This window comes from Silene latifolia, chromosome Y, assembly GCF_048544455.1.
Source record: "Silene latifolia isolate original U9 population chromosome Y, ASM4854445v1, whole genome shotgun sequence".
NCBI lineage: Eukaryota > Viridiplantae > Streptophyta > Magnoliopsida > Caryophyllales > Caryophyllaceae > Silene > Silene latifolia.
The window spans coordinates 371,968,636-371,992,294 of record NC_133538.1 but is presented as its reverse complement, the minus strand read 5'-3'; the positions used below and the strand labels follow the sequence as shown (position 1 = coordinate 371,992,294).

The 23,659-nt window shown below is 40.0% G+C and overlaps 2 non-coding genes across 2 annotated transcripts; both read right to left on the bottom strand.

The window, feature by feature from the left end:
* Positions 1-264: 264 nt before the first annotated feature.
* Positions 265-371, bottom strand: LOC141634882 (small nucleolar RNA R71). Its single transcript, XR_012539599.1, has one exon. It is a non-coding gene; the product is annotated as a small nucleolar RNA R71 (small nucleolar RNA).
* A 9,162-nt stretch (positions 372-9,533) lies between these two features.
* LOC141634881 (small nucleolar RNA R71) lies at positions 9,534-9,640 on the bottom strand. The gene has a single exon (XR_012539598.1). It is a non-coding gene; the product is annotated as a small nucleolar RNA R71 (small nucleolar RNA).
* Between the last annotated feature and the right edge of the window lie 14,019 nt (positions 9,641-23,659).

The window sequence follows — 23,659 nt, the reverse complement described above, 5'->3', positions numbered from 1 at the left end:
CAACTAGTTGAGAGGAGCCAATTCGGGGGAATGCCTAGTGAGGACCCTCATTCTCATATGGAAACCTTTTGCGATTATTGTGATGCTATCTCTCAAACGGGCGTGACTCAAGACCAAATAAGATGGGTCTTATTTCCTTTTTCGTTAATCGACACCGCAAAGCAATGGTTGAAGGGCCTTGATAAGGCCACCCTTGGAATAGATTCTTGGAAGAAGTTAGCTCTAGCTTTCTACAAAAAATTCTACCCACCGGAAAAGACTAACATGCTAAGAGCTCAAATTACGGGTTTTAAGCAAAGGGATGAACAATCTTTGTATGAAGCTTGGGAGCGGTTCAAAGGTATTTGTCGCTCATGTCCTCACCATGGACTTAGCGAATGGTTTTTAGTGCAACAATTTTGGAATGGTTTATATGAAGATTCTAGGAACATTCTCAATATGGGATCAAATGGAATGTTCACCGAAGTTGATGACAATCAAACATGGAACAAGATTGAGGAAATGGCGGTCCATAATTCACAATATAGTAGACCTCGCAAGGCTACTAGAGGAGGAAAGCACGAAGTGGACTCCGTTACTCAATTGGGTGCTCAACTTAGTGCTCACATTGACACAATCAACTTGAAGTTTGAACAAGCTATGGCTAGACTTGAGGAAAACTCAAAAACATCAAAGCATCATGTCAATGCCATGACGGCATCCTCATCAATCCCAAGTGGGATATGTGAGAATTGTGGAACTTTGGGACATGACCCAAGTGAGTGTAGGGGAACAACCGAACAAGTTAATGCTTTCCAAGCTTACAAAAGTGGTACCCCTTATTCAAATTTTTACAATGAAAACACCAAGTTCCATCCAAATCTCTCATACAAAAGCCAAAATGTTCAAAACCCTCAAACAACATACACTCCGCCACCCATGAGGAACCAAAATCAAAGACCCTTTTACAATCAAAACCAAGGTTACCAAAATCAAAATCCATACAATCACCAAAATGACCAAGGTTTTGATGTCCAAAAAGCGGTCCTCCAAATGCAAAAGAATCAACAAGAATTTTTCACTCAAATGCAAAAAGATAGCCAAGCAAAAGACACCACCATCAACAACATTCTAGCTCATACCAAGATGTTGGAAACACAATTGACTCAACTAGCATCTTCAAGCTCACAAAGACAAAAGGGCAATTACCACCTCAAAGTAATCCCCTAGACATGAAACGGTTAGTGCCATTCACTTGAGAAGTGGTACAAGATATGAAGCACCGAAGGAGCAAGTTGAGGATGAAGTTGTGAAAGCTAGTGAAAAGGAAGAAATTGTGCAAAGCCCCAAAGAAGGGGAATCATCAAAAGAAGAAAGTTCAAAGAAAAATGAAGACAAAGCCAAAGAAAAGGAGCCCATTGTGATTAGACTTCCTTTTCCAAGTCGTCAAGCCAAGCCCAAATTTGATGATCAACTTGGAAAGTTCATGGAGATTGTGAAGAACTTAGAAGTCTCAATTCCTTTCACGGAATTAATCAATCAAGTACCGGCCTATGCAAAGTACATGAAAGATATCCTCACAAAGAAGAAGTCGATCCGGAAACTTGAGACTATCGCCTTCACTAAGGTGAGTAGTGCAATACTTCAAGGGAGTTCACCTCCAAAGTTAAAGGATCCGGGAAGCTTCTCAATACCGTGTACCATTGGCGACACGACGATCAACAAAGCCTTATGTGATCTAGGGGCTAGTGTGAGTGTCATGCCGTACTCGGTGAGTAAAAGGTTGGGAATGGGAGAGCTTAAATGCACCAATATCACACTTCAAATGGCCGATAGATCGACGAAGACACCATTAGGGATATGGGAAGATGTCCCCGTGCGAATTGGGAAGTTTTTCATCCCGGTGGACTTTGTCATTGTTGATATGGAGGAAGATTCCAACATTCCAATCATCTTAGGAAGACCTTTTCCTACACACGCGGGTGCGGTGATTGATGTGAAACATGGAGAGCTCACTCTAGAAGTGGGAGATGAAAGCATAACTTTTAATCTTGACAAGACCATGAGAGCTCCTCGTTTGCATGAGCCATGTTTCATGATTGATCATTATAGCCGAAAAGATGAAAGGAAGAAATCGGAACTCCAATGGAGGAAGAAAATTGAAGATGCTCCATTCAAAGAGCAAGTGAATTGTAACAAGGAGAGCTTGCAAAGCTCATCAAAATCAACCAAGGAAGAAGAAGATGGCCTCATTGGCCAAGAAAATAAATTGGGAGAGTTGTCTCCATCTAAGCAAGAGATTTTCAATGATCAACTCAATGAAGTTTGTGGTCTTTGGGACGACGAATTTGAAGGGATCTTTAATCCCTACATTGGGCATGCCATCGATCATGATCAACAACAAGGGCCACGGTCTATTGAGGACCTCTACCATAACAATGAACAAGCTTTTGATTACTTCTTCAAGGTGTTGAGCCACATCAACAACACCTTGAACATGCCCCCTTGACATCTCATCAAGAATGAGAGTTTGGTGGAGTCCTCCCTAAACCACCACTTGTAAATATTTCTAACTCCCTAACTTACATTTCAATTCTTGTATTGCATTTTTTTTTTTTGTCATTTTTGGATTTTTATTTACTTTGATCAAAATAATTGTCATGTAAGAGAGAAGTGAGGGAGGGACTAACGATTTCAATTGATGTAGTGTGGGGATGGGAATTGCCTAGGCTATTCATGCCTTAGTAGTGCCCCCACAATGAAGAACACAAGAAATGAAGAAGAATGGAAGAATGGTAAAGGGAAATGCATTGTGCACGAATGAAGTGAATCCGGGTACAAAGGACCAGAATCCGAGCGGATTCCTGAAAATCCGCCCGTCTTCAACAATCCGAGCGTCCTGACCAAAAGACGCCCGTCCTGAGCTGAGCTGAAATTGAAAATTTCTTGACTGTTAAAGAATCCGAGCGGATTTCTGGGAAGACGCCCGTCTCACAGAATCCGTTCGTCTTGTGAACAAGACGCCGTCTTTTGTTGAAGAAAACAAAGAAATTTCTCTGGATGAAATCCGTCGTCCCGCAAAGCAAATCCGCCGTCCCTACACAGGAAGAATCCGAGCGGATTCCCAGAATCCGCCGTCTTTAGGCGAGCTTACGAAAATTTTGAAGGCTCGAGAATGCACACGGATTGTGCCTAATCCGCCTGATTGCCCCTGTGTTTTCGAAAATTTCGACTCTTTTAAATACCCTCCCACCTTCATTCCTTCAATCATTCATTCATAAACACTACCCTAAACATCAAAACCCTCATCCTCTCCATCACAAAAACAAAAACCCTCAACAAAATCCACCAAAATCAAATCAAACCATCCTTCAAACAACAAATCAATCACTCCATCTTCAATAACAATCAAAACCAAGAACAAAATCTTCAACTTTTGAGTCGATTTTTGATTTCATAAAGGCAAGGCCTTTCACCTTCAAATCGATTTGGGCATTCTACAAATTGAAGATTTTTGATTCTTTTCTTGGTTAGTTCATCAAATGGCAAGGACAAAGGGTGCAACAAAGGCACCAAAGGCAAAGGCTCTCTCTCAAAGGCAAAAAGCTCTCCAAACAAAGAAAGCCTTGGCAATGGTGGTAGCAACACCAAACTTGGAAGTGCAACAACAACAACAACAAACTTCTATGGGAGCATCACCTTCTACTCCGGTAATCGATCAACTCTTGCATTATCCGGAGGTAACTTTTATTTCCGATACCCATAGAAAGACATTTGCCAAGTTTGCTATGAAATCAATTCAATCCACCAAATTCATATGTAAAGATGCTTTGGAGAAATTGGGTGTTCTTGAACAAACAAAAGCCTTTTTCAATGCCATGGGTTTGAAGAAATTGTTTGAAACAAAGGAATTGACATACCCTTCCCTTGTCTTGGAATTCTTAAGTTCTTTAAAAGTCACCAAAGTTGAGAATAGGGAAAATCTTGAGTTTCGTCTAGCTAACATTAGTAGACGCATTACCTTTAAGGAATTGGGTGAAATTTTGGGTCTTAGCGATGAATCGGGATATTTTAAGCATTATGGAAAGTATGACCCCGAGCCTCTTTGGGAGGCAATCTCCGGGAAGAAATTTGATGATTTTCATGCTTGTCGTGCTCTTTTGGTCCATCATCCGGGCATAAGAGTATGGCACAAAGTTGTGGGAAATACCATAATTGCTAGGAAAGACACCAATCATTTCACAAGACTTGATTTTATTCTCCTTGAATCGGCTTTGAATATCGGAAGAATCCATACCAAGCCTTTCAGTTCTTTGAGGCTATTGGTTGATAGATGGCTCCATGTTGATAGTGGGAAGAAGGGTACAACCGTTATTGTTAATGGCGGCCTAGTCACGGTCCTAGCCAAGCACTTTGATCCTAATTTCAATAAGGATAGCAAGTACAAGGCAAAGGAAGGTGGCCATCTTATTGATATGCCTATCATGATTAACAAGTTCAAGTGGGTTGCTCAAAACCCCTTTGACACCAAGTATGGATGGCTTACTAGTGAGGCTCGATCATTCACTTTACCCGCAAAGATTTGTCGTCTAAGTGTCCACCGGACCAACTTTCTACTTCCCCTATCCGAAGAAGCCGAGTACATCATTCAACAACAAAAGGGTGATCATGAAACTCCCTCCTCTTCCATTGTTATACCGCCTTACCCCTTTGTGTATGAAGAGTTCAAACCGCAAGGAGTTGAAATTGGGAAAGACTATGTCACTCTTCTTATGCAAGCCATGCACAAGCAAGCTTATGAAGATCGGAAGAATGCTTATTTGGCTCAATATCCTCCCCTCTTACATTTAGCTAGGCAAGGACTCCTTGATCCATCTTGTCCTTTGCCTAGTTGGGCGGATAAAGAAGCCTTGTTTCCGGGTGCATCTAGGGACGTGGTGGAAGACAATGAGGTTGTTGGAAATGGTGAAGAAATTGATGATAATATTGAGGAAGAAGCAAGTTGAGATGGAGAAAGAGATGGTGAAGATGATGATGAGCAAGATAATGAAGAAAGTGATGAAGAAAGTGCCAAGGAAAGTGGCAATGTGACCACTTCTCATGAGGGAAGTGATGATGATGATAGCATGATGGAAGACTAGCCTTGGAGACTCCTACACTCCCATGGTTTGTCTATATCTCTTTGTATTTTATTTCATTTTGATCATTGTTGGTTTAGTCCTAGCAACATCAAAGGACTCACACCTCGGTACCATTGAGGTGTTCTTTATTGTTCCCATTTGTAAAATCCAAAATAACAATCTAGTTTCATGCATAGCATAGTGTGTGCATGAACTATACCCATCCTTGACATTAGCAATAGTGTCTTATTTGGTTTGGGGAAGTTAATGCATACACAACGGGAGGTAATCTAAATTATCCTCTCCGTCATAACAAAAACCATGCATCATGTAGTATAGCTTAGTGTAGAATTGCATTTAGTATAGAAATCATGCATCATCTTTGCATAATTTCCATCATTTTGGCCATTGAGGACAATGCCCATATTAGTGTGGGGATGGGAATTCTAACACTTAACTTTTATTCAAAAAACCCATAAAAATTGAAAAATTTCAAAAATCATAAAAATTGAAAAAATTGAAAAACCAAAAACAAGTTCATTTCCTTTGTATATATTGTCTTGTATATATTGTGTTTGTTTATCCTTGTTCACTTTGATTGACTACGCCACATCCGAGACATGAGGATATTGAAGACCGCATGGTATGATCTTTCCAATCTCCTTTTTCCTCTTTATGTTAATGACTATGTGGCTTTATTTTGATTGATGCGGTAAAAACAATGTGAATTTAGGATTGCATTTAGTTTATATGGCATATTAGTTGGTAGAATCATTTGCATTAGGATGTGTATATGTTAGTTGCATCATGGCATGTAGTTGCATGTTAGAAAAATTTTGCGAAACCGTCTATTTGGGAAGCTTGACAAGTATATATAGGCCCTAGTAGATGCTTTTTATTCTTAAGACTTTGCTTGTTAGAATGCTTGTAAAACACCATAGGATGTGTCATGCTAGTATCCTTTGACCCATGGTTTAAGGCCTAGTCAAGAGTACCTTGTGGTGTGATAACTCCTTGGCTACCGTTTATTCAAGGTGACCCTTGAAACCATGCATACATCTATCATTCATCCATGTTCTACCACATTTTTGTCATCAAAGGGAATGGGCACAAAAAGAAATCAATTTGAGTTCAATGAAATGAAAAGTGAAAGAAAGTTTGCAAAAATGCATCAAATGAAAAGAGGAGCAAAAATAGAACTCCTAAGCTTCAAATACAAGGCACCCTCGTTACTAATTGGGGTGACTTTGAAAATGTTCAAAAAAAGAAATGCAAAAAGTTGTCAAGTATTGAAAAGCCAAAAATCAAAAAGAAATGGCAAGAAAGTGTTCTCAAATGTCAAATGCCAAATGAAATTGGGGGGGAAAAAAACAAAAACAAAAGCAAACTCCCAAAATGAAACTCAAATATCTATTGATCCCTTTATCCATCGTATCCATTTTTGTGCATGGTAGAGAGGGGACGACCCTTCTTCTTGTCTAGGCAAGAGGGGAATTCCGCGATCCTCCAGTGTTTCTAACACCATAGGGAGTCTACTCTTGACAAAAGCATTTAACGATTGAGGACAAAGGTACCCTAGCTTGACACAACTTGGAGGTGATTTATTAGTATCCTTCTAGGCTTAGTAGTTTGAACAAATTGCATCTATGAAGGATTGTGTACCCTTGAATTGCTTCCCCTGTAGATAATTTCCGCCACTTAGATGAGGAAAGTGGCTATTCTTTTTGTAGATGCATCCATTATGTGATTTTATGTGCTTTAATGTTTGGATGTGTCGCCATTTTGGCAAGACCCACCTTGCCTTGCAAGAAGGCATCCTACCTCATGGTTGTCTTGTTGTGAGTTGAAGGGGCGGAGTGAGACCCGCTAATTGTCTCATATCGGCTATTATTATTAGGATAGGTTAGTTTTGGTCCTAGTCTTTGTCACCTCTTTACTCGGGACAAGCAAAGGTTCGGTTTGGGGATATTTGATGTGACCATAATTGGCGCATATTTAGCCCCCGAATTACCATTGTTTCCATGCTTTTTAGTGCCTATTTGGGTCATTTCTTATCTTTAGTTCTTTGTTTTGCATATTCTTTGAGATTTTGATCCCTTGGTAGGAAAGGAGTAAGAATCTTGCATTTTCATGGCAAAACGAGGCTAAATTGATTGTATTCAATGACCAAGCATCAAGAAGAGACAAGACTAGAAGGCCTTTGTACATATTATAGTAGAAGAGCAATGTTGAGAAAGGATCCTTGCGTCCCCAAGGAAATCCCCAAGGAATTTATGAAGAAAAGGGAAGAAAAGAAGAAGAATTGACGCTGACCAACAATCCGAACGGATTGCAGACAATCCGTCCGTCCGTCCTCAACAATCCGAGCGTCCCTCCTTGGAATCCGCTCGGATTCCCCTTCAACAATCCGAGCGTCCCTCTCCCGAATCCGCTCGGATTGCCCAGCCCAAATCCGGCCGTCCCGACTCTAATCCGCACGGATTTCATGACAAAGACGGATTTCATTCTTCAAGCTACGAAAAGAGAAGCCCTTCTCTCAGAAAATACCGGGTCCTCCTTGCTCAACTTAAAAAGTGTAATTACTAGTTTAGCCCTTAGTTAACCCTAATGCATCCTCCCTAATTTTCACTATAAATACCCCATTAAGCTAATTAGAGGAGCATGTTCTTCTTATCAATAATTAGTGTAGTTAATATCAATCAAATCTCTCTTCAATATTGTAATCAAGTATTAATCAAGTTTTAATCCAAGTTTTAGTTCTTTAATCTCTCTCTTGTTCTTCCTTTATTTTGGGTAATTGAAGATTATTTGGGTTATTATTGGGAGATTGACAACCTCTCAATCTAGGATTCAAGTACTTCTATTATTCTTGCTTTATTATTGGAATCATTAGTAGGTATAATCTCTTAATCCCTTTTTAATTATTGTTAATTACTTTCATTTATTCATCATGTTTCATATTGTTGGTATGATTGACAACCTTGCTAGCATGATCAACATGATAATGAGTGAGTAGTCTCTTAGCTAGGGTTTAATGGGTGATTAGGGGAAACCAACTTGGGGAATGATTCATGCTTAAATCAATATGCTTTCATATCTTATTTGCTTGCTTGTTTTGATCTTAATACATGCACATGTTATATTTGATGAAATGCTAAGCCTATGAATCCTTGCATTTACTATCATCTTCTATCTTTTCAATGAGACTTGTAAGACATAACCCAACTCGAGTCTTGTTAGACCATGCATGTGTTGAGTAGGAAAGATTAAGTCGACTTGTAGGTGTTGTACAATCTAATCGATTCGGCTCCGGACCCAAACTTTCCTAGGATTGTAAGATATAACCCAACTCAATCCATCACAACAATAATTGCTTGCTTATAATTTGAGAACATGTTTGTATGATCATATCCCATGATTTCCCTATGAACCCATGACACCCTAGTGCTTTTAATCAATTGTTTACACCCCTTATTTTATCTTGCTAGTTTATTTTCATTGCTATTTTAGCTTAGTGACCTTCTACATCAACCCAATTTGTGACACCCCCTAGACACTACTAGTTACAATAGAATTCTCATTTCAATACCCGTCCCTTGGGATCCGACCTTTACTTGCCTCTTTACTAATTGTAGAGTTGTTTGTGAAGTATAAATTGTGTTTTGTATCGACCATTGACCAACGACCACATATACTTAATTGTGAACACGAAATGGCCTCGATCAAAAATGGCGCCGTTGCCAGGGACGGTGTTTAATTGATTCAAGATTTCTTTTATTGTTATTAGGGTTGTCTTTTTCACCTTGGGGAAGTAAAACTCCTCAAGGCTTGTTCTAATTGTTTTCGAGTTGTTTGATATTTTGCATGTCTAGAAGGTCACAAGGTGATTTGTTACCTTTTGACCGTGAAATCGAAAGAACCTTGACGAATAATAGGAGACTTGTTAGGAGGAATTTGAGAGGTGTTGGTGAAGTTGTTCAACCCACTAGTGAGTTTGTCAATCCTTTCGCAATAGAAGGAGAAGAAAACCCATTACACAATATCCCACAAAATCCACCTACAATGCCTAAATTCTCGTCACACTCTATACCCACCGAGGAGAATCTACCAAATTGTACTCCTACACCGCAACATCTCACCGGTAATTTTATTGCCAAGTCCGCCTTCATCCAACTAGTTGAGAGGAGCCAATTCGGGGGAATGCCTAGTGAGGACCCTCATTCTCATATGGAAACCTTTTGCGATTATTGTGATGCTATCTCTCAAACGGGCGTGACTCAAGACCAAATAAGATGGGTCTTATTTCCTTTTTCGTTAATCGGCACCGCAAAGCAATGGTTGAAGGGCCTTGATAAGGCCACCCTTGGAATAGATTCTTGGAAGAAGTTAGCTCTAGCTTTCTACAAAAAATTCTACTCACCGGAAAAGACTAACATGCTAAGAGCTCAAATTACGGGTTTTAAGCAAAGGGATGAACAATCTTTGTATGAAGCTTGGGAGCGGTTCAAAGGTATTTGTCGCTCATGTCCTCACCATGGACTTAGCGAATGGTTTTTAGTGCAACAATTTTGGAATGGTTTATATGAAGATTCTAGGAACATTCTCAATATGGGATCAAATGGAATGTTCACCGAAGTTGATGACAATCAAACATGGAACAATATTGAGGAAATGGCGGTCCATAATTCACAATATAGTAGACCTCGCAAGGCTACTAGAGGAGGAAAGCACGAAGTGGACTCCGTTACTCAATTGGGTGCTCAACTTAGTGCTCACATTGACACAATCAACTTGAAGTTTGAACAAGCTATGGCTAGACTTGAGGAAAACTTAAAAACATCAAAGCATCATGTCAATGCCATGACGGCATCCTCATCAATTCCAAGTGGGATATGTGAGAATTGTGGAACTTTGGGACATGACCCAAGTGAGTGTAGGGGAACAACCGAACAAGTTAATGCTTTCCAAGCTTACAAAAGTGGTACCCCTTATTCAAATTTTTACAATGAAAACACCAAGTTCCATCCAAATCTCTCATACAAAAGCCAAAATGTTCAAAATCCTCAAACAACATACACTCCACCACCCATGAGGAACCAAAATCAAAGACCCTTTTACAATCAAAACCAAGGTTACCAAAATCAAAATCCATACAATCACCAAAATGACCAAGGTTTTGATGTCCAAAAAGCGGTCCTCCAAATGCAAAAGAATCAACAAGAATTTTTCACTCAAATGCAAATAGATAGCCAAGCAAAAGACACCACCATCAACAACATTCTAGCTCATACCAAGATGTTGGAAACACAATTGACTCAACTAGCATCTTCAATCTCACAAAGACAAAAGGGGCAATTACCACCTCAAAGTAATCCCCCTAGACATGAAACAGTTAGTGCCATTCACTTGAGAAGTGGTACAAGATATGAAGCACCGAAGGAGCAAGTTGAGGATGAAGTTGTGAAAGCTAGTGAAAAGGAAGAAATTGTGCAAAGCCCCAAAGAAGGGGAATCATCAAAAGAAGAAAGTTCAAAGAAAAATGAAGACAAAGCCAAAGAAAAGGAGCCCATTGTGATTAGACTTCCTTTTCCAAGTCGTCAAGCCAAGCCCAAATTTGATGATCAACTTGGAAAGTTCATGGAGATTGTGAAGAACTTAGAAGTCTCAATTCCTTTCACGGAATTAATCAATCACGTACCGGCCTATGCAAAGTACATGAAAGATATCCTCACAAAGAAGAAGTCGATCCGGAAACTTGAGACTATCGCCTTCACTAAGGTGAGTAGTGCAATACTTCAAGGGAGTTCACCTCCAAAGTTAAAGGATCCGGGAAGCTTCTCAATACCGTGTACCATTGGCGACACGACGATCAACAAAGCCTTATGTGGTCTAGGGGCTAGTGTGAGTGTCATGCCGTACTCGGTAAGTAAAAGGTTGGGAATGGGAGAGCTTAAATGCACCAATATTGATACCGTCGTTTAGTACCAAAATTAAATTTATAATTCCAAACTAAAACTATAGCTAGTGATAGTAAGGGTCGAACCACAGGGAGGAAGGGAATTTCAGTTGTTCTATATTTCAGTCTAGAAGTAACAAATAAGGGGGGTGTTTGAGTTGAATTGGTCTAATACTAATGGCAATGAAATTAAAAGTAAACTAAAGAGACTGGATTAAATCAAATATAAAAGAAATGCTAAGACGGTCGGTTCACTATAGCTGCGATGGCACAAAATCCTAGGTAAGTCTGAAATAAAGTCGTGTAGATGGGTAAATAACAAGTCCTCTCGGTCCAAGTTAACCAGTAGCTCCTTTCGGCCAATGCTACTAGCCCCTAAGTCTCACTAATGCTAGCTCTCGCACTGAAAAGTGATTCTTAAAGCCTAAATTACCTGTCTTTCGATCTTAGCAATTTAGTCGTTCTAATTCATTAATTATTTCCCTCCCCTGTCTCTCGATCTTAATGGGTTGGTCAATACTAAGCATTTAACAAATAGCCTCTCGGTCTCATTTGTCAAATATTGCTATTAATAAATTAAAAACGATGCTAATCATACACGCGTCGATCGATCGACCACTATAGGCGATCGATCGACCAATCGGCTACGATCGATCGACCAGAGAAACCAGTCGATCGACCAATGCCCTAATTCAGGTCGCCTAATTCTACGCCATCTACGCTATAGATCCCCTACATCCTAGCACAGGGGTTTTAGCTACTCATGTCTATGACGAAAATAACAATAATATTAACGAAACAATCTACCGAATTCATGCTTGAAATAACAAAAAGGCAATAAACAATAATCGGCTTCGGGACACTAACTAGCAATTCTATACTATGAACTAAATATGAGCAATAAACTGAATAAGAACAAAGAGGATACCGAATGGAAGAATTGCCGAAGAGTAGAATCCAGAAAACGAATGCAAAAGGTAACTTGTATTGAATACGAAACAAGAATGAAAACCTAACTATTTGATATTCTAAAAGCGATGAAAAATCGAATGCATAAATCTGAAACCTAAGCTACGTTATATAGGAATATCACGCAACTCTTATTCCTAAACCTAATATACAATGGGCTTAAGCTAAATCTCGTCTTTTAATTCACGCATCAGCTCGTGGAGTGGTCGATCGACCACTAGACCCAGTCGATCGACCAAGTATAGCTGAACAGTAGCTTCTGATACCCGCGGTCTGGTCGATCGACCACTTGGACCAGTCGATCGACCAAACGCATGCACTGCATTCGACGATTCTGCAGCGCACTGATCTTAAAACAGCTGCCATTTCTTCGTTACTTGGTCAAATCATGCGTTCTACGCGGCGTTGGAAAGCTAAGAGAATAAGCTTTCACCTCCAATTGGAATCACTCGATTATCTGCTGTAGAACTCGAGATATAGGCATCTGAAGCAGCCTGAAATGTCGTGAGGTGCTTCTTTGCTTGTTAAACTCGTACGCACCCATGCTTTTGCTATCTTCAGGCCTTGAAATGCACTCTAAACTTCAAGTCCGAGTCAAATATTCATGTCCTTCCTAAGCTTAGCTTCCGGGGTCAAGATTTGGTTTATTTTCTACCCATTTCCGCAATAATCTGCAATATTACATAAAAACACGAGAGTAGACAGAAATAGGGGAAATAGTAGAATAAACTACATATAAAAGACATAAAATGCGTGGAAATAAAGATGTAAAACATCATATTATAGACACGCATCAAACTTCCCCAAACCAAACCTTTGCTTGTCCCCAAGCAAACTAAATGCAAAACTAAATCTAGATAGAAAGGAGCAAAACATGGACAAACTGAAAATCGTCTACTTAAACCAATTTAATGCATATGAATCAACTACTAACAGCTCAATGTCACGCAAACGAATTTATGCATATTCCAAAAAGATGTTGAACGTTTGACCTTGCAAGACTTTCAAGATTGGACTCTCCCGGGTCACTCTTCTCTCAACAAAGCAAATGGTAAGCAATTTATATGTAAGAGAGAAAGAGACAAAAGTCGCTCACCTAAACTCAACCAACATGATCATGCATGCAATATAGTATGATAAGTAATTCTAGCTACCGTGCACATACATTCCAACCATTCAGGGTCTATCACATGCCGAATACTTGCAAAGATTTGGATAAGTGAGGCTATGGGTAAGAAAGGGCAAAACGATATGGGAATGAGAGGGAAATAGCCAAGCTAGCATCCTATCAAATCGAATACATACATCCACTTCTAACTCAATGAAATAAGCTCAAATGCCTTAATGAATTAGGCAAACACTTCACTAATCCAAACTCAATACTCCTCATAGAATATAAATCGCAACATAACGCATCAAATATCACACTTCAAATGGCCGATAGATCGACGAAGACACCATTAGGAATATGGGAAGATGTCCCCGTGCGAATTGGGAAGTTTTTCATCCCGGTGGACTTTGTCATTGTTGATATGGAGGAAGATTCCAACATTCCAATCATCTTAGGAAGACCTTTCCTACACACCGCGGGTGCGGTGATTGATGTGAAACATGGAGAGCTCACTCTAGAAGTGGGAGATGAAAGCATAACTTTTAATCTTGACAAGACCATGAGAGCTCCTCGTTTGCATGAGCCATGTTTCATGATTGATCATTATAGCCGAAAAGATGAAAGGAAGAAATCGGAACTCCAATGGAGGAAGAAAATTGAAGATGCTCCATTCAAAGAGCAAGTGAATTGTAACAAGGAGAGCTTGCAAAGCTCATCAAAATCAACCAAGGAAGAAGAAGATGGCCTCATTGGCCAAGAAAAGAAATTGGGAGAGTTGTCTCCATCTAAGCAAGAGATTTTCAATGATCAACTCAATGAAGTTTGTGGTCTTTGGGACGACGAATTTGAAGGGATCTTTAATCCCTACATTGGGCATGCCATCGATCATGATCAACAACAAGGGCCACGGTCTATTGAGGACCTCTACCATAACAATGAACAAGCTTTTGATTACTTCTTCAAGGTGTTGAGCCACATCAACAACACCTTGAACATGCCCCCTTGACATCTCATCAAGAATGAGAGTTTGGTGGAGTCCTCCCTAAACCACCACTTGTAAATATTTCTAACTCCCTAACTTACATTTCAATTCTTGTATTGCATTTTTTTTTTTTTGTCATTTTTGGATTTTTATTTACTTTGATCAAAATAATTGTCATGTAAGAGAGAAGTGAGGGAGGGACTAATGATTTCAATTGATGTAGTGTGGGGATGGGAATTGCCTAGGCTATTCATGCCTTAGTAGTGCCCCCACAATGAAGAACACAAGAAATGAAGAAGAATGGAAGAATGGTAAAGGGAAATGCATTGTGCACGAATGAAGTGAATCCGGGTACAAAGGACCAGAATCCGAGCGGATTCCTGAAAATCCGCCCGTCTTCAACAATCCGAGCGTCCTGACCAAAAGACGCCCGTCCTGAGCTGAGCTGAAATTGAAAATTTCTTGACTGTTAAAGAATCCGAGCGGATTTCTGGGAAGACGCCCGTCTCACAGAATCCGTCCGTCTTGTGAACAAGACGCCCGTCTTTGCAGCTGAAGAAAACAAAGAAATTTCTCTGGACTGAAATCCGTCCGTCCTGCAGCAAATCCGCCCGTCCCTACACAGAAGAATCCGAGCGGATTCCCCAGAATCCGCCCGTCTTTAGGCGAGCTTCTGAAAATTTTGAAGCTGCAGAATCCGCACGGATTGTGCCTAATCCGCACGGATTGCCCCTGCGTTTTCGAAAATTTCGACTCTTTTAAATACCCTCCCACCTTCATTCCTTCAATCATTCATTCATAAACACTACCCTAAACATCAAAACCCTCATCCTCTCCATCACAAAAACAAAAACCCTCAACAAAATCCACCAAAATCAAATCAAACCATCCTTCAAACAACAAATCAATCACTCCATCTTCAATAACAATCAAAACCAAGAACAAAATCTTCAACTTATGAGTCGATTTTTGATTTCATAAAGGCAAGGCCTTTCACCTTCAAATCGATTTGGGCATTCTACAAATTGAAGATTTTTGATTCTTTTCTTGGTTAGTTCATCAAATGGCAAGGACAAAGGGTGCAACAAAGGCACCAAAGGCAAAGGCTCTCTCTCAAAGGCAAAAAGCTCTCCAAACAAAGAAAGCCTTGGCAATGGTGGTAGCAACACCAAACTTGGAAGTGCAACAACAACAACAACAAACTTCTATGGGAGCATCACCTTCTACTCCGGTAATCGATCAACTCTTGCATTATCCGGAGGTAACTTTTATTTCCGATACCCATAGAAAGACATTTGCCAAGTTTGCTATGAAATCAATTCAATCCACCAAATTCATATGTAAAGATGCTTTGGAGAAATTGGGTGTTCTTGAACAAACAAAAGCCTTTTTCAATGCCATGGGTTTGAAGAAATTGTTTGAAACAAAGGAATTGACATACCCTTCCCTTGTCTTGGAATTCTTAAGTTCTTTAAAAGTCACCAAAGTTGAGAATAGGGAAAATCTTGAGTTTCGTCTAGCTAACATTAGTAGACGCATTACCTTTAAGGAATTGGGTGAAATTTTGGGTCTTAGCGATGAATCGAGATATTTTAAGCATTATGGAAAGTATGACCCCGAGCCTCTTTGGGAGGCAATCTCCGGGAAGAAATTTGATGATTTTCATGCTTGTCGTGCTCTTTTGGTCCATCATCCAGGCATAAGAGTATGGCACAAAGTTGTGGGAAATACCATAATTGCTAGGAAAGACACCAATCATTTCACAAGACTTGATTTTATTCTCCTTGAATCGGCTTTGAATATCGGAAGAATCCATACCAAGCCTTTCAATTCTTTGAGGCTATTGGTTGATAGATGGCTCCATGTTGATAGTGGGAAGAAGGGTACAACCGTTATTGTTAATGGCGGCCTAGTCACGGTCCTAGCCAAGCACTTTGATCCTAATTTCAATAAGGATAGCAAGTACAAGGCAAAGGAAGGTGGCCATCTTATTGATATGCCTATCATGATTAACAAGTTCAAGTGGGTTGCTCAAAACCCCCTTGACACCAAGTGTGGATGGCTTACTAGTGAGGCTCGATCATTCACTTTACCCGCAAAGATTTGTCGTCTAAGTGTCCACCGGACCAACTTTCTACTTCCCCTATCCGAAGAAGCCGAGTACATCATTCAACAACAAAAGGGTGATCATGAAACTCCCTCCTCTTCCATTGTTATACCGCCTTACCCCTTTGTGTATGAAGAGTTCAAACCGCAAGGAGTTGAAATTGGGAAAGACTATGTCACTCTTCTTATGCAAGCCATGCACAAGCAAGCTTATGAAGATCGGAAGAATGCTTATTTGGCTCAATATCCTCCCCTCTTACATTTAGCTAGGCAAGGACTCCTTGATCCATCTTGTCCTTTGCCTAGTTGGGCGGATAAAGAATCCTTGTTTCCGGGTGCATCTAGGGACGTAGTGGAAGACAATGAGGTTGTTGGAAATGGTGAAGAAATTGATGATAATATTGAGGAAGAAGCAAGTTGAGATGGAGAAAGAGATGGTGAAGATGATGATGAGCAAGATAATGAAGAAAGTGATGAAGAAAGTGCCAAGGAAAGTGGCAATGTGACCACTTCTCATGAGGGAAGTGATGATGATGATAGCATGATGGAAGACTAGCCTTGGAGACTCCTACACTCCCATGGTTTGTCTATATCTCTTTGTATTTTATTTCATTTTGATCATTGTTGGTTTAGTCCTAGCAACATCAAAGGACTCACACCTCGGTACCATTGAGGTGTTCTTTATTGTTCCCATTTGTAAAATCCAAAATAACAATCTAGTTTCATGCATAGCATAGTGTGTGCATGAACTATACCCATCCTTGACATTAGCAATAGTGTCTTATTTGGTTTGGGGAAGTTAATGCATACACAACGGGAGGTAATCTAAATTATCCTCTCCGTCATACCAAAAACCATGCATCATGTAGTATAGCTTAGTGTAGAATTGCATTTAGTATAGAAATCATGCATCATCTTTGCATAATTTCCATCATTTTGGCCATTTAGGACAATGCCCATATTAGTGTGGGGATGGGAATTCTAACACTTAACTTTTATTCAAAAAACCCATAAAAATTAAAAAATTTCAAAAATCATAAAAATTGAAAAAATTGAAAAACCAAAAACAAGTTCATTTCCTTTGTATATATTGTCTTGTATATATTGTGTTTGTTTATCCTTGTTCACTTTAATTGACTACGCCACATCCGAGACATGAGGATATTGAAGACCGCATGGTATGATCTTTCCAATCTCCTTTTTCCTCTTTATGTTAATGACTATGTGGCTTTATTTTGATTGATGCGGTAAAAACAATGTGAATTTAGGATTGCATTTAGTTTATATGGCATATTAGTTGGTAGAATCATTTGCATTAGGATGTGTATATGTTAGTTGCATCATGGCATGTAGTTGCATGTTAGAAAAATTTTGCGAAACCGTCTATTTGGGAAGCTTGACAAGTATATATAGGCCCTAGTAGATGCTTTTTATTCTTAAGACTTTGCTTGTTAGAATGCTTTTAAAACACCCTAGGATGTGTCATGCTAGTATCCTTTGACCCATGGTTTAAGGCCTAGTCAAGAGTACCTTGTGGTGTGATAACTCCTTGGCTACCGTTTATTCCAAGGTGACCCTTGAAACCATGCATACATCTATCATTCATCCATGTTCTACCACATTTTTGTCATCAAAGGGAATGGGCACAAAAAGAAATCAATTTGAGTTCAATGAAATGAAAAGTGAAAGAAAGTTTGCAAAAATGCATCAAATGAAAAGAGGAGCAAAAATAGAACTCCTAAGCTTCAAATACAAGGCACCCTCGTTACTAATTGGGGTGACTTTGAAAATGTTCAAAAAAAGAAATGCAAAAAAGTTGTCAAGTATTGAAAAGCCAAAAATCAAAAAGAAATGGCAAGAAAGTGTTCTCAAATGTCAAATGCCAAATGAAATTGGGGGGAAAAAAAACAAAAACAAAAGCAAACTCCCAAAATGAAACTCAAATATCTATTGATCCCTTTATCCATCGTATCCATTTTTGTGCATGGTAGAGAGGGGACGACCCTTCTTCTTGTCTAGGCAAGAGGGGGAATTCCGCGATCCTCCAGTGTTTCTAACACCATAGGGAGTCTACTCTTGACAAAAGCATTTAACGATTGAGGACAAAGGTACCCTAGCTTGACACAACTTGGAGGTGATTTATTGGTATCCTTCTAGGCTTAGTAGTTTGAACAAATTGCATCTATGAAGGATTGTGTACCCTTGAATTGCTTCCCCTGTAGATAATATCCGCCACTTAGATGAGGAAAGTGGCTATTCTTTTTGTAGATGCATCCATTATGTGATTTTATGTGCTTTAATGTTTGGATGTGTCGCCATTTTGGCAAGACCCACCTTGCCTTGCAAGAAGGCATCCTACCTCATGGTTGTCTTGTTGTGAGTTGAAGGGGCGGAGTGAGACCCGCTAATTGTCTCATATCGGCTATTATTATTAGGATAGGTTAGTTTTGGTCCTAGTCTTTGTCACCTCTTTACTCGGGACGAGCAAAGGTTCGGTTTGGGGATATTTGATGTGACCATAATTGGCGCATATTTAGCCCCCGAATTACCATTGTTTCCATGCTTTTTAGTGCCTATTTGGGTCATTTCTTATCTTTAGTTCTTTGTTTTGCATATTCTTTGAGATTTTGATCCCTTGGTAGGAAAGGAGTAAGAATCTTGCATTTTCATGGCAAAACGAGGCTAAATTGATTGTATTCAATGACCAAGCATCAAGAAGAGACAAGACTAGAAGGCCTTTGTACATATTATAGTAGAAGAGCAATGTTGAGAAAGGATCCTTGCGTCCCCAAGGAAATGCCACAGGAATTTATGAAGAAAAGGGAAGAAAAGAAGAAGAATTGACGCTGACCAACAATCCGAACGGATTGCAGACAATCCGTCCGTCCAGCCTCAACAATCCGAGCGTCCCTCCTTGGAATCCGCTCGGATTTCCCTCAACAATCCGAGCGTCCCTCTCTGAATCCGCTCGGATTGCCCAGCCCAAATCCGGCCGTCCCGACTCTAATCCGCACGGATTTGATGACAAAGACGGATTTCATTCTTCAAGCTACGAAAAGAGAAGCCCTTCTCTCGGAAAATACCGGGTCCTCCTTGCTCAACTTAAAAGTGTAATTACTAGTTTAGCCCTTAGTTAACCCTAATGCATCCTCCCTAATTTTCACTATAAATACCCCATTAAGCTAATTAGAGGAGCATGTTCTTCTTATCAATAATTAGTGTAGTTAATATCAATCAAATCTCTCTTCAATATTGTAATCAAGTATTAATCAAGTTTTAATCCAAGTTTTAGTTCTTTAATCTCTCTCTTGTTCTTCCTTTATTTTGGGTAATTGAAGATTATTTGGGTTATTATTGGGAGATTGACAACCTCTCAATCTAGGATTCAAGTACTTCTATTATTCTTGCTTTATTATTGGAATCATTAGTAGGTATAATCTCTTAATCCCTTTTTAATTATTGTTAATTACTTTCATTTATTCATCATGTTTCATATTGTTGGTATGATTGACAACCTTGCTAGCATGATCAACATGATAATGAGTGAGTAGTCTCTTAGCTAGGGTTTAATGGGTGATTAGGGAAACCAACATGGGGAATGATTCATGCTTAAATCAATATGCTTTCATATCTTATTTGCTTGCTTGTTTTGATCTTAATACATGCACATGTTATATTTGATGAAATGCTAAGCCTATGAATCCTTGCATTTACTATCATCTTCTATCTTTTCAATGAGACTTGTAAGACATAACCCAACTCGAGTCTTGTTAGACCATGCATGTGTTGAGTAGGAAAGATTAAGTCGACTTGTAGGTGTTGTACAATCTAATCGATTCGGCTCCGGGACCCAAACTTTCCTAGGATTGTAAGATATAACCCAACTCAATCCATCACAACAATAATTGCTTGCTTATAATTTGAGAACATGTTTGTATGATCATATCCCATGATTTCCCTATGAACCCATGACACCCTAGTGCTTTTAATCAATTGTTTACACCCCTTATTTTATCTTGCTAGTTTATTTTCATTGCTATTTTAGCTTAGTGACCTTCTACATCAACCCAATTTGTGACACCCCCTAGACACTACTAGTTACAATAGAATTCTCATTTCAATACCCGTCCCTTGGGATCCGACCTTTACTTGCCTCTTTACTAATTGTAGAGTTGTTTGTGAAGTATAAATTGTGTTTTGTATCGACCATTGACCAACGACCAAATATACTTAATTGTGAACACGAAATGGCCTCGATCAGTATGGTTCATTGCAGCGTAAGCGGATTGCGAAAAGGTAGGGTTTCCCTACTCAGTTACTGTTAACTGATTTAAGATTGTGTTTGTTTTGTAATTGTTGTTATCTGCTGATCATCGGAGTATGGGTGTTGTGGTGACGGTGGTGATGTGGTTGTCTTGTTACGGTTGTGGTGTTGTGACAGCTGTGATGTTGTGGTGTGTGTGATTGTGGTATAGTCACTTGCGGGAGTGACTTCACACCCTAGTTCGCCCTCCGTGGAACCCGTCACGGGAGGGGATGTGCACATTAAGGGACAGGGATTGTTAGTCGCTCGTTGATGAGCTGGACTTGGTGGGGATAGGCTGCGGTCACCCACTGGCGGAGTGGATTACCTGTTACGATAAGTAATCTGGCAGGGCTACACACTTCGGTGTATAGTCGGTTACTGTGGAGGATGATCACCCGGTTACATTACTTGTTTGTCTTATCTTGATTTAACGGTACTGACCCCGTCGTTGTTGTTTTATAAAACCTGCGGTGATCCATTCGGGGATGGTGAGCAGATTGTGACAGGTAATACAGATGTTTAGCTATAAGACAGTCATGGGGAGTCATCACTCGAGTCTAGCTTCCGCCGACAAGAGACTTAGCTTGCATTCGTTGTAGTTGTTAGACCTTTCACAGTTATACTTTGGTTTGGTGTTGGAAACATGTAATCACTAACTCTTTATACTTTAATAAAGGGTTGTTTGGAATTGGTAACTTTGATATACTAACCTCTGGAAACCGAGATGGTAACAGCCTTTCATGCTAGGATAATCCTTGGTAAGGTACCTTGGTATGAGGGGGTATTACAGGAAGGATGAGGTGTCATGAAATGTGTGGTGGGTAGAAGATTACATTTGTCGAGAATAGGGGAGCAACACGGGGGGAAGACGCGTGGGCCATGCGCGGGACGGACGGATCCGTGCTTCGCAGAAAAATCATAAGACCAGCTGGGGATAGGCGGATCGAGCTCAGGACGCTCGGATCCTCAGTCAGTGCACTCTGGAATTTCCAACCCGTGCTGGGACACGCGGATTTTGCTCAAGATGAGCGGATCACTGCTGGGGACGCTCGGCTTCGCTTGAAGACGTGCAGATTTACAAACAGCGTGAGATCATAGTTTTGTGGCAAACCAGGACGTGCGGACCGTGCTAAAGGCGGGCGGTTCAGGGTCTAGGACGAGCGTCCTTAATGTGATATGCTCTAATTTTGTAACAGAATGTTTTCTTCAATTCCAGCACCCCCAAGACCCGCATCCTGAGGCCAAGACGCTCGGGTTACTCCCTGGGACGCCCGGATCATCTGCAGTTCCCACGGCCTCAGGTCTGCCCGTGGGGTTTCCTCCTTTTTGTTCTTCTTACTCCTTATTTGATAAGTGTGCTTCCCCACGCTTGAATTGCTAAATCCTTCATTCATCAAATGAGTTAGTAACACTCCCTCACCAACTCTCATGTCAAAAATCATGCTTTATTGAAATTATATGTAAAAGCGATAAAGTTAAAACAAAATACAAGTGAGAAGAGTTAGTATATTTACAAATGGTGGTTTGGAGAGGACTCCACCAAACTCTCTCATTGATGGTCCTTTCATGGTGGGATAAGCTCGAGGCAGATGACCTCTACTTCTCCGATGAATGCTCCTTCATAATATGGCTTCAACCTTTGGCCGTTGAATTTAAACTTGTTTCCATCTTCCGACTTTATTTTGAAGGTGCCATATTTTCCTACTTCGGTGATTACATAGGGCCCCATCCATCTTGAATTTAACTTCCCGGGAAAGAGTCGATATCGAGAGTTAAATAGAATGACTTTGTCTCCCTTGTGCAAGGCTTTTTGCTTGATTCTCTTATCATGAAGCAACTTTGTCCTCTCCTTCTAGATCTTCGTATTTTCGTAGGATTGTAGTCGGAATTCCTCCAACTCTTGAATTTGCATTATCCTCTTTTGAACACTTAACTTGAGGTCAAGGTTGAGAGCTTTAATTGCCCAAAAAGCTTTGTACTCCAATTCGATTGGCAAATGACATGCCTTTCCATAGACTAGCTTGTAAGGGGAGGCTCATATGGGAGTCTTATAGGCCGTCCTATAAGCCCAAAGAGTGTCATCAAGCTTCATATTCCAATCCTTATGAGTCTTGTTAACAACCTTCTCAAGAATTTATTTGATCTCTCTATTGGAAATTTCAACTTGACCGCTTGTTTGAGGATGGTATCCCAAGCCGGTTCTATGTTAAACACCATATTTTGTCAAAAGAGAGGTGAGCTTCTTTTCATGGAAGTCTGTCCCTCCATCACTAATGATTGCTCTAGGGACTCCGAATCTTGGGAAGATTACTTTCTTGAGAATCTTAGTAACCGTTTTGGCATCATCGGTTGGGGTAGCAATTGCTTCTACCCACTTTGATACATAATCGACGGCTACAAGAATGTACTTGTTTCCTTGAGATGATACAAATGGTCCTTGGAAGTCAATTTCTAATACATCGAAAATTTCTCCCTCCAATATTCCTCGTTGTGGCATCTCATTTCTCCATGAAATGTTCCCGGTTCTTTGGCAAGGATCACAATGGAGAATAAATTCTCTAGCATATTCAAACATGGCAGGCCAAAAGAAACCCGATTGAAGTAATTTAACAATTGTTCTTCGTGCTCCATGGTGTCCTCCATAAGGTGATGAATTGCATCCTTCTATAACACCTTGAACTTCCCATTGGGGCATCTTTGGTAAAGTCCATAACTACATTCCTTGTAAAGATTTGGATCATCCCAAAAATATCTCTTCACTTCAAACAATAACTCTTTATTTGATTATAGTTCAAGTTTGGAGGAAGAACTCCTCCAACGATGTAATTAGCATAGTCTTCAAACCACGGTGTGGTGGACCTCTCACGTTGTGAAAGGATAGCCATCAAGATATCATCGGGGAAAGAGTCATTGATCGGTGTCTCTCCCTCATCATTGTGGAATCGAATTCTTGACAAGTGATCCGCTACCACATTCTCGGCTCCTTTCTTATCTCTTATCTCTAAATAAAATTCTTGGAGTAGCAAAATCCATCTCAATAATCTTGGTTTCGCTTCTTTATTTATCAAGAGATGTCTAAGAGCACGATGATCCGAGAAAACAATCACTTTTGATCCAAGGAAGTAGGAAC